The sequence below is a fragment of the Pimephales promelas genome, chromosome 14 (assembly GCF_988280905.1).
Source record: "Pimephales promelas chromosome 14, fPimPro1.hap1.1, whole genome shotgun sequence".
Lineage (NCBI taxonomy): Eukaryota > Metazoa > Chordata > Actinopteri > Cypriniformes > Leuciscidae > Pimephales > Pimephales promelas.
In genome coordinates, this window is record NC_142782.1 from 33,444,029 (window position 1) to 33,453,305 (window position 9,277).

Sequence of the window (9,277 nt, forward strand, 5' to 3'; positions counted from 1 at the left end):
GGAAAATATCGCCTGGTCTGATGAGTCTCGATTTCTGTTGAGTAGAGTCAGAATTTGGCGTAAACAGAATGAGATCATGGATCCATCATGCCTTGTTCCCACTGTGCAGGCTGATGGTGGTGGTGTAATGGTTTTCTTGGCACACTTTAGGCCCTTTAGTGCCAATTGGGCATGGTTTAAATGCCACGGCCTACCTGAGCATTGTTTCTGACCATGTCCACCACTTTATGGCCACCATGTCCCCATCCTCTGATGGCTACTTCCAGCAGGATAATGCACCATGTCACAAAGCTCCAATCATTTCAAACTGGTTTCTTGAACATGACAGTGAGTTGACTGTACTAAAATGGCCCCCACAGTCACCAGATCTCAACCCAATAGAGCATCTTTGGGATGTGCTGGAACAGGAGATGTGCATCCCACAAATCTCCATCAACTGCAAGATGCTATCCTATCAATATGGGCCAACATTTCTAAAGAATGCTTGTTGAATCAATGCCACGTAGAATTAAGGTGAAAGCGGGTCAAACACAGTATTAGTGTGATGTTCCCAATGATCCTTTAGGTGAGTGTACATTACCGTTTAAAAGTTTGCGGTCAGTAAGATTTCTTTTTTTAAAGAAACATCTTTTACTCAACAAGGATGCATTACATTAAAATGCTGTTCTTCTGAACTTTCTATTAATCAAAGATTCATAGTTTCCGCTATTAAGCAGCACAACTGTTTTCAAAATTGATAATAATCAGAAATGTTTCTTGAGCAGCAAATCATCATATTAGAGTGATTTCTGAAGGATAATGCAACACTGAAGACTGGAGTAATGATGCTGGAAATACAGCTTTGATCACAGGAATAAATTACATTTTAAAACATATTCACATAGAAAACAGTTATTTGAAATTGTAATAATATTTAACAATATTACTGTTTTTACAGTATTTGTGGAAAGAAAATGCAGCCTCGGTGAGCAGAAGAGATTCTCTCAAAAATATATATTGACCACAAACTTTTGAACAGCAGTACATGTAGAACAAGCGGCACAGGGAAGAGTTCATGAACAACATTTCTCTGACATAAAACTAAACAAAAATAATAATAATAATCGTCTTGCACTGATCATCTTGACCTTTTCATCAAATCAAACGCTCTCTGGTTTCTAGAACGAGAACAAATACCGAAATCCTTACTGCCATTTTGCTTTCCGAATCCTGTGTGCTGTACGTGCACATGAGCTCAGCACAGAGTGTATAGTGCGGTCTATTTTTAACAAGCCCAATCATATTAGATATGCACAGACTGTTTCTAACTGCCACTCTCGACTTGGCATCCTTGGAGATGGAGAGAAAAAATGAACGACAGAAGAAAAGAAGCTCCTAATAAAAGCACAGGCATCTCTACTCCTCCATATCATTCCTTCTCTCTCTCTCACTCTCTCTCGCTTTTCTTTCAGTAGCCTGAAGCTTTACAATTCAGCGTTAGGAGGCTTATAGATTACAAAACACACACACAGAAAACCCAAAAGATGCTTATGGAATGGTTTTCCAAACCCAAAGCAGCAGTATGAACTCATGTTCACATTCGCAGAAACGTGCAGCCTGAAGGATCATCACCACACACACACCAAACATGTAAAACCTGCTGAAAGTCCCATGACTCGGTTTCACAGACTCAAACCCGTGACTACAGGTGTTATAAATACACACACTGCACATCCAATGAGTGTTTCAGGTGTTATTTATGAGATTAAACTATTGCACCATCAGTTTTTACTAAAGTCTAAAAATGTCACTGTGTGTATCTGTGTGTCTCAAAGGCTTTTCTCTTCACTTTTCTGTGAATCAGCTGGTGTTTAAGTGTGTGTTCTAGGTGTCTAGCAGAGGAACCACATTAACAATGAGATGCACACTATTAACTATGAATTAAACTACATTCAAAAAGAACTTTGATGATTTCAAATATGAATATGAATCCTGAAATTTTCATTTGAAAACTAATCTGTGATCAGAGATTATCACATATATGATGAGAGGTGAACATGTATTTCGTGATTTTCTCCTCAAAATTAACAATCGGCATCCACCATAAAACATTACATAACCGGAGCATGCAAATGGTCATGCAAAAATATGATTAGCCAGCTGGATGCATAATTTAGTATGTAGAAAATCAACAGTGTTTCAAGAGGAGACATATTTTAATTATTCTGATCTCTCGGCTAACACTGATCTCTTGGGGAGGGAGAATAAGAGAAATTCAGCTGGAAAGAAACAGGAAACTAAACAAGAAACTCTGACCGAAGGAACCGTTCTCAAAGCAGAATATTTCTTAAAGTTCTGACACAATGACATGCCGAAGGCAAGAATGAATATTAACTCACCGATTTGTTACATCATTGAAAATCAACGTGAACAAGAGTTCGTCTGATTGACAGATGAGGTCAGTCATCATATTGACATGTTCAATATCTGTACAACAGGTCTTGACTGCCATTTTTTGATATGGCAAGAACTAATTAAATTAAAAAAAAATTACCAAATGAAAATAAATAAATTCAATAAAATAAAACAAACTCAAAATTATAGTGCTGAGTGCTGTCAAATCGATTAATCATGATTAATGGCATCTAAAAGGCTGTGTTTATATAACACATTAAATTTAATTTTATAAATTAAAACCAATAATTGCAATTAATTGATTTGACAGAACTATAATGAACACATTCAAATAAATAAATATCATAAAATAAAATAAATAAATAATTAAATAATTGTGATTAATCGATTTGACTGCACTGTAATGAACTATAATGAACATAAAATTAAATTAATTTTATAAAATTAATAATTAATTAATTTTTATTAATCGATTTGACAGAACTATAATGAACATATTCAAATGAATAAATATTACAAAATAAAAAATAATTATATAAATAAATATGATTAACTGATTTGACAGCACTATAATGAACACATTCAAATAAATAAATATTACAAAATAAAATTTAAAAAATAATTGCGATTAATCGATTTGACAGAACTATAATGAACACATTCAAATAAATAAATATTACAAAATAAAAGAATAATAATTGCGATTAATCGATTTGACAGAACTATAATGAACACATTCAAATAAATAAATATTACAAAATAAAAAATGATTAAATAAATAATTGTGATTAATCGATTTGACAGCTCTATAATGAAGACATTAAATTAAATTAATTCTATAAAATAAAATTATGAATTAATGAATTGCGATTAATCGATTTGACAGAACTATAATGAACAAATTCAAATAAATAAATATTAGAAGACGCTAAATAAATAAATAAATTGCGATTAATCGATTTGACAGCACTATAATGAACACATTAAAGTAAATAAATTCTATAAAATAAACAAAACAATAATAAATAAATTGAACAAATTAAAATAAAATAATACATTTAATACAATTAACAAAATAAATAAATAAAATGAACAAATTAAAATAAATAAATAATGAACCAAATTTAATAAATACAGTAATAAATTATGCACCAATTAAAATAAATAAATAAATAAAACAAACAGTTTTGAGTGAACGCTTAAATTTTAACCGGACGCACTTGTGACAGATAAATAGATGCACAAACATGCACGTCATACATGCATCAGGTATCACTGAGTTCATTCACACAAATAAAGTGACACTTTCTGTTTGTAAAGATAACAGTCGACTAGATGCCGTCCGAGCTGCAGTCACGACCACACCAATCCCTCTACCTGAACAACACTTGTGCGTGAGTGCTCACAGAAATCACATTATTATTTCTCAAAAATAATATTCAGTTATCTCTCTCTGCATGTGTGTGTTTGGGAGCGGATGAAAAGCTCTCGAGGATTAGTGAGCGTGAGCATCACGACACACCGCAGGCTGCAGCATGAAATCGCCTCACTGTCAAACTTACACTTTCAGACAGCTCTGCATTACCGTCAACGAGGATCACAGTGTCCTTAAAATCACTGCATATCATTAATGCTATTCAAATACTTCATCGATAATTATAGAATCATGCAATACTGATCTCTGCATACTCTGAGTACATATTGTGTCGATTTTGTCTAATAAAGGAAAATCCAGATTATGACAATTTAAAGTTTATTAGGAGTGTTAGCTGGTTGAGGATTATGAGAGCAAAAACTGACTAAATATACTATATTAGTAGGTTGTTTAACAAGGTTTAAAGTCCCAAATGTTCGTCTGTTTGCTTCGGCATGTGTTCTGAAACTGAGCCCATCCAGTGTGAGATTCAGACAGTTTAAGTGCCTTAATAACAGCTTGAGTGACAGAAAGACACTTTTCCCCTAAAATCTCCGACAGCCGGATTAAAGGACTTCAGCACTAACAGAATGAGGTAAACACAGGAAGTGATGCGTTATGGGCGTGTCCGAGCTCATCTCATTGATAACTTTTTTTGTTGGGCATTCCGAATTAAACAGAAAGTGTCAAAAAAAATCATCTTCTTTTGTTAATGCACTCTTAGAAAAAAGGGTTCATTTGGGGTTCTATATATAAAGCACAGGGTTCTTTACTCAACTCCAAAGAACCTTTTTTAGCATAATGACAAGAAAGAACCCTTTTGGCACAAAGGTTCTTTATAGGCTATTATTCATTCATATATTACATTAATCTGCAACATTTTGTATTTGTAATTAAATTATTGTTTATTAAAGTAACTTAATATCACATTTTAATCAGGAGAAAAACTGAAATGGCACTCTTCGAGTGATATTGATTAACTACATAAAATGATATAAATATATATATATATATATATATATATATATATATATATATATATATATATATATATCTTGAATTTTGTAATCATTCACATGCATTCATAAATACATTTTAGGGTCTTGATGTTTGTCAATAAAATGAAATATTGAATCCGGAAAGGACAAAACAAATGATAATGAATGAACCCTAAAGGTTCCATATGAAGAGGCATATTCAGATGCAAAAGCCTCTAAATGCCATTTGAAATTTTGTTCTTTAATGATGATTTTTATCAAACTTGTATATTTAAGTTATGCAAGTTTGATAAAAATCATCATTAAAGAAGAAAATTTCAAATGGCATTTAGAGGCTTTTGCATCTGAACTCTTCATATAGAACCTTTTTTCCTGGTTACAAAGAACCCTAAAGGGTTCTTATTATTGAAGCCTTCTGTATAGAACCTTTTAGGGGTTCCAAATACGTGGCGCTAATAGAACCTTTTAAGGTTCTATTTAGAACCTTTTCTTCAAAGAGTGTGGATGTCCCTCCAAAAATGCAATCAAATAACATTATCAAATTTTCCGATGAGCTTGATTATAAGCAGAAAAACATTTATGAGTCTTCAGTAGGGGTGCATAGAGAGAGAGAGAGAGAGAGAGAGGACGAAAGTGAAGGGATATGCTGTTTCCATAGAAATACGTCAATTCTGTCACCTTCTTGCTACTCTTTTGCTCATGCATTTCTATTTCCCAACACACCCACATACTGTCTCTGAACAGCGCACAGACCAGTTACCTGAACTACACCGCCAGGAATCAATACATATTTGATTTTGCTGACGAAAATGTGAGTGGTGCAAAACCTGCTGTCACGATGCCAGTGTGGCATTGCTATGCAGTCTCTCCTTTGGGATTTTTCCCCCTGTTTTAAGTTCCAGCAGGGGAATATAATGCATCTGAAAGTACCAGCACACCTTTGATTTGAGGAATCATTCATGTCTGGAGAACAAACGCTGCTCTTATACACTCCACACTAGTGTTAGTAGTTTGATCAAATCCAAAATTACAAAATAAGGCAAAATGAAGGTTGATCAAGCTTTCTCTGTCGCTGGTCCAAGATTGTGGAATAATCTTCCTTTAAGGACCGCTTAAAATCATATTTGTTAGTACATTAGAGCATGGATGTTTTTATGTTTTGTCTTGTTGTTCTTGTACAGCGCTTTGGAACTACTGTATAAATAAGTGAAGGAAACGAAGCGAGAGTGGTTGTGTTGCGCTGTAATTTCTAATGATCAGTGCAGTGGTGCCGTTCTCCAGACCGGGTGTCATGACACACTCTCAGAGTTCACACGCTGACAGTGTTGGCACCAACAGTCTCTCTGCACCCATCTGAGACGCCACCTGGACGTAATCTCAGCTTTTGTAAGGTCACAAACGACAATATGCAACAAGGAGTCGCACTTATCTATGATCCTCAACTGCAAACTGATTTGCAATGCCATTGTTCACACACAAATAAAGCCAAGATCACACAAACATCCTTAATCTCTCTGTGTGTGTGTGTGTGTGTGTGTGGTTGTTAACAAACTCAAACGCTGTCACTGATACTCACCCTAAAGGAGCCACGCTTGAGCTTGTGTTCGGCTGAGGATCCACTTTAGAGAGGGCAGGTCCGCACCAGGGAAGCCCACGAGAGTTGAGTGGTCCTGGGCAGCCATGAGCTGGGGAACGGGCATCAGTGGCTGGAGCTTTCTGGAGGACTCATCCTCGGAGAGTTGTGCCGGAGAGCCGGATCAGATACACTTGAGTGGGAAGAGAGAGAAGCACTGAGACGAGGAGGGAAGCGAGCTGTATCCTAGAGAAGACAGTGAATCGTGCACACCTCTCTCTCTCTCTCTCTCTCTCCACTGCAGAAGCTCTCTATAATCACAGTAATACAAGCAGACTGACTCACTGTTGAAACTGCTGAAGCTCTCTCTCTCTCTCTCTTTCTCTCTCTCTCTCTCTACCGATATTTATTTTTTATCCCCACATGTGATTCCAGTTTAGACATTTTGTGCCTCACTGCTTCTGCCCAAAATTATTTGATTTCCATATTTTATATTCTTTTAAATTAATATCTATCTTTCTATCTATCTATCTATCTATCTATCTATCTATCTATCTATCTATCTATCTGTCCATCCATCCATCCATCCATCCATCCATCCATCCATCCATCACTCTGTTCTATCACTCTGTCTATCTATCTATCCATCTATCTATCCATCCATCCATCACTCTGTTCTATCTATCTATCACTCTGTCTATCTATCTATCTATCTATCTATCTATCTATCTATCTATCCATCCATCCATCCATCCATCACTCTGTTCTATCACTCTGTCTATCTATCTATCTATCTATCTATCTATCTATCTATCTATCTATCTATCTATCTATCTATCTATCTATCTATCTATCACTCTGTCTATCTATCTATCTATCTATCCATCCATCCATCCATCCATCAATCTGTTCTATCACTCTATCTATCTATCTATCTATCTATATATCTATCTATCACTCTGTCTATCTATCTATCTATCCATCCATCCATCCATCCATCAATCTGTTCTATCACTCTATCTATCTATCTATCTATCTATCTATCTATCTATCTATCTATCTATCTATCTATCTATCACTCTGTCTATCTATCTATCTATCTATCTATCCATCCATCCATCCATCCATCCATCACTCTGTTCTATCACTCTGTCTATCTATCTATCTATCCATCCATCCATCCATCCATCAATCTGTTCTATCACTCTGTCTATCTATTTATCACTCTATCTATCTATCTATCTATCTATCTATCTATCTATCTATCTATCTATCTATCTATCCATCCATCCATCCATCCATCCATCCATCCATCCATCACTCTGTTCTATCACTCTGTCTATCTATCTATCCATCTATCTATCCATCCATCCATCACTCTGTTCTATCTATCTATCACTCTGTCTATCTATCTATCTATCTATCTATCTATCTATCCATCCATCCATCCATCCATCACTCTGTTCTATCACTCTGTCTATCTATCTATCTATCCATCCATCCATCCATCCATCAATCTGTTCTATCACTCTGTCTATCTATTTATCACTCTATCTATCTATCTATCTATCTATCTATCTATCTATCTATCTATCTATCTATCTATCTATCTATCCATCCATCTATCCATCCATCCATCCATCCATCACTCTGTTCTATCACTCTGTCTATCTATCTATCCATCTATCTATCCATCCATCCATCACTCTGTTCTATCTATCTATCTATCTATCTATCTATCTATCTATCCATCACTCTGTTCTATCTATCTATCTATCTATCTATCTATCTATCTATCTATCTATCTATCTATCTATCTATCCATTTATCTATATATCCATCTATCCATCCATCCATCTGTTTTATCTGTTCTATCTATCTATCTATCTATACAGAAAGTCAGATAAAGGCTAGATAAAATGATTGCACTATTTATATGAATATTGATATTGCATTCAGATAATTTATAATCTGCTAGGACATGTATAATGATCTTAGTATGACGGCCTCATTGAGCTCCATTAAGTTCAACTTTTGACAAACTTAAAAATGGCATCACGACATCTTTTCCAGACGTGTCATGTTTTCCTTGCATTGATTCCCGCATCTGAGTAAAGCTGCCTTTCTGGCATTAACCGAATTACATCTGGATAATTTTCATTGATGACGAACTCGACTGTGCAAATTAACGTGTTCATTAGCTGCTGTTGGCACTGCCATCGGGAACTCTTTATGAATTCATTCTCAGCCAAAACTCATTAAAGCTGCAGTTGTCCTAGTCAATTTCACATCTAAGGACCGTCACATTTCTTAATGAAAGACTAGCTTATTTTACACCATTCTATGACTTATTGACTGAGGAGAGAGAGAGATAGAGTGTGTTCATTAGTTTTTCTCAAACGCTTTGGCAAATTTAGCAAAACAGTCTTAACATTCTCTAAACTGTAAGTGCAAATGTCACAACTGTTTGCTGGAACATCAGAACTCTACTGCATGACCTGCAAAATGTCATTACTGTACTCACAAAAAACATTTAATTCATGCGTCAAAACCTAGTTAAAGGTGCTATATGTCATTTTTAGCAGCCTAAAGGCCTGTTCACACTGGGACCAATTTCACGCATGATATTCGCCGATGTTTAACGCCTTGTGAATAAACAAAGGGCGCCGATGTGAGTGTGCACACCGACGCATAAACCGCCACACAAAAAAACTTAATTTTTTTAAAAAACGCCTCAGGTTCGTTTGATTGGCACTTTTGCTCACGTGTTTCAGATATATTTTTGTTTTTTATATTTATATGGAGTGTGTGTTGTGTTGGAGGAAGGAGTGTTTTGGTGTTATCAGACTCATGTCGTCAGCTGCAGTGCCGTTGTATAGACTGTATATAAAGAAGAAA

General features: G+C 35.3%; 1 protein-coding gene across 7 annotated transcripts in view; it reads right to left on the reverse strand.

Annotated features, from left to right (window-relative positions):
- Positions 1-6,686, reverse strand: part of citb (citron rho-interacting serine/threonine kinase b) — a 62,605-nt gene extending 55,919 nt beyond the window's left edge. For 5 of the 7 annotated variants that reach the window (XM_039687077.2, XM_039687075.2, XM_039687074.2 and 2 more), the window contains exon 1: positions 6,383-6,686. The gene's annotated coding sequence lies outside the window, so the exon portion shown is untranslated. The remainder of the gene's footprint in view (positions 1-6,382) is intronic. The other 2 variants (XM_089119877.1, XM_039687076.2) reach the window with 1 other exon arrangement.
- Between the last annotated feature and the right edge of the window lie 2,591 nt (positions 6,687-9,277).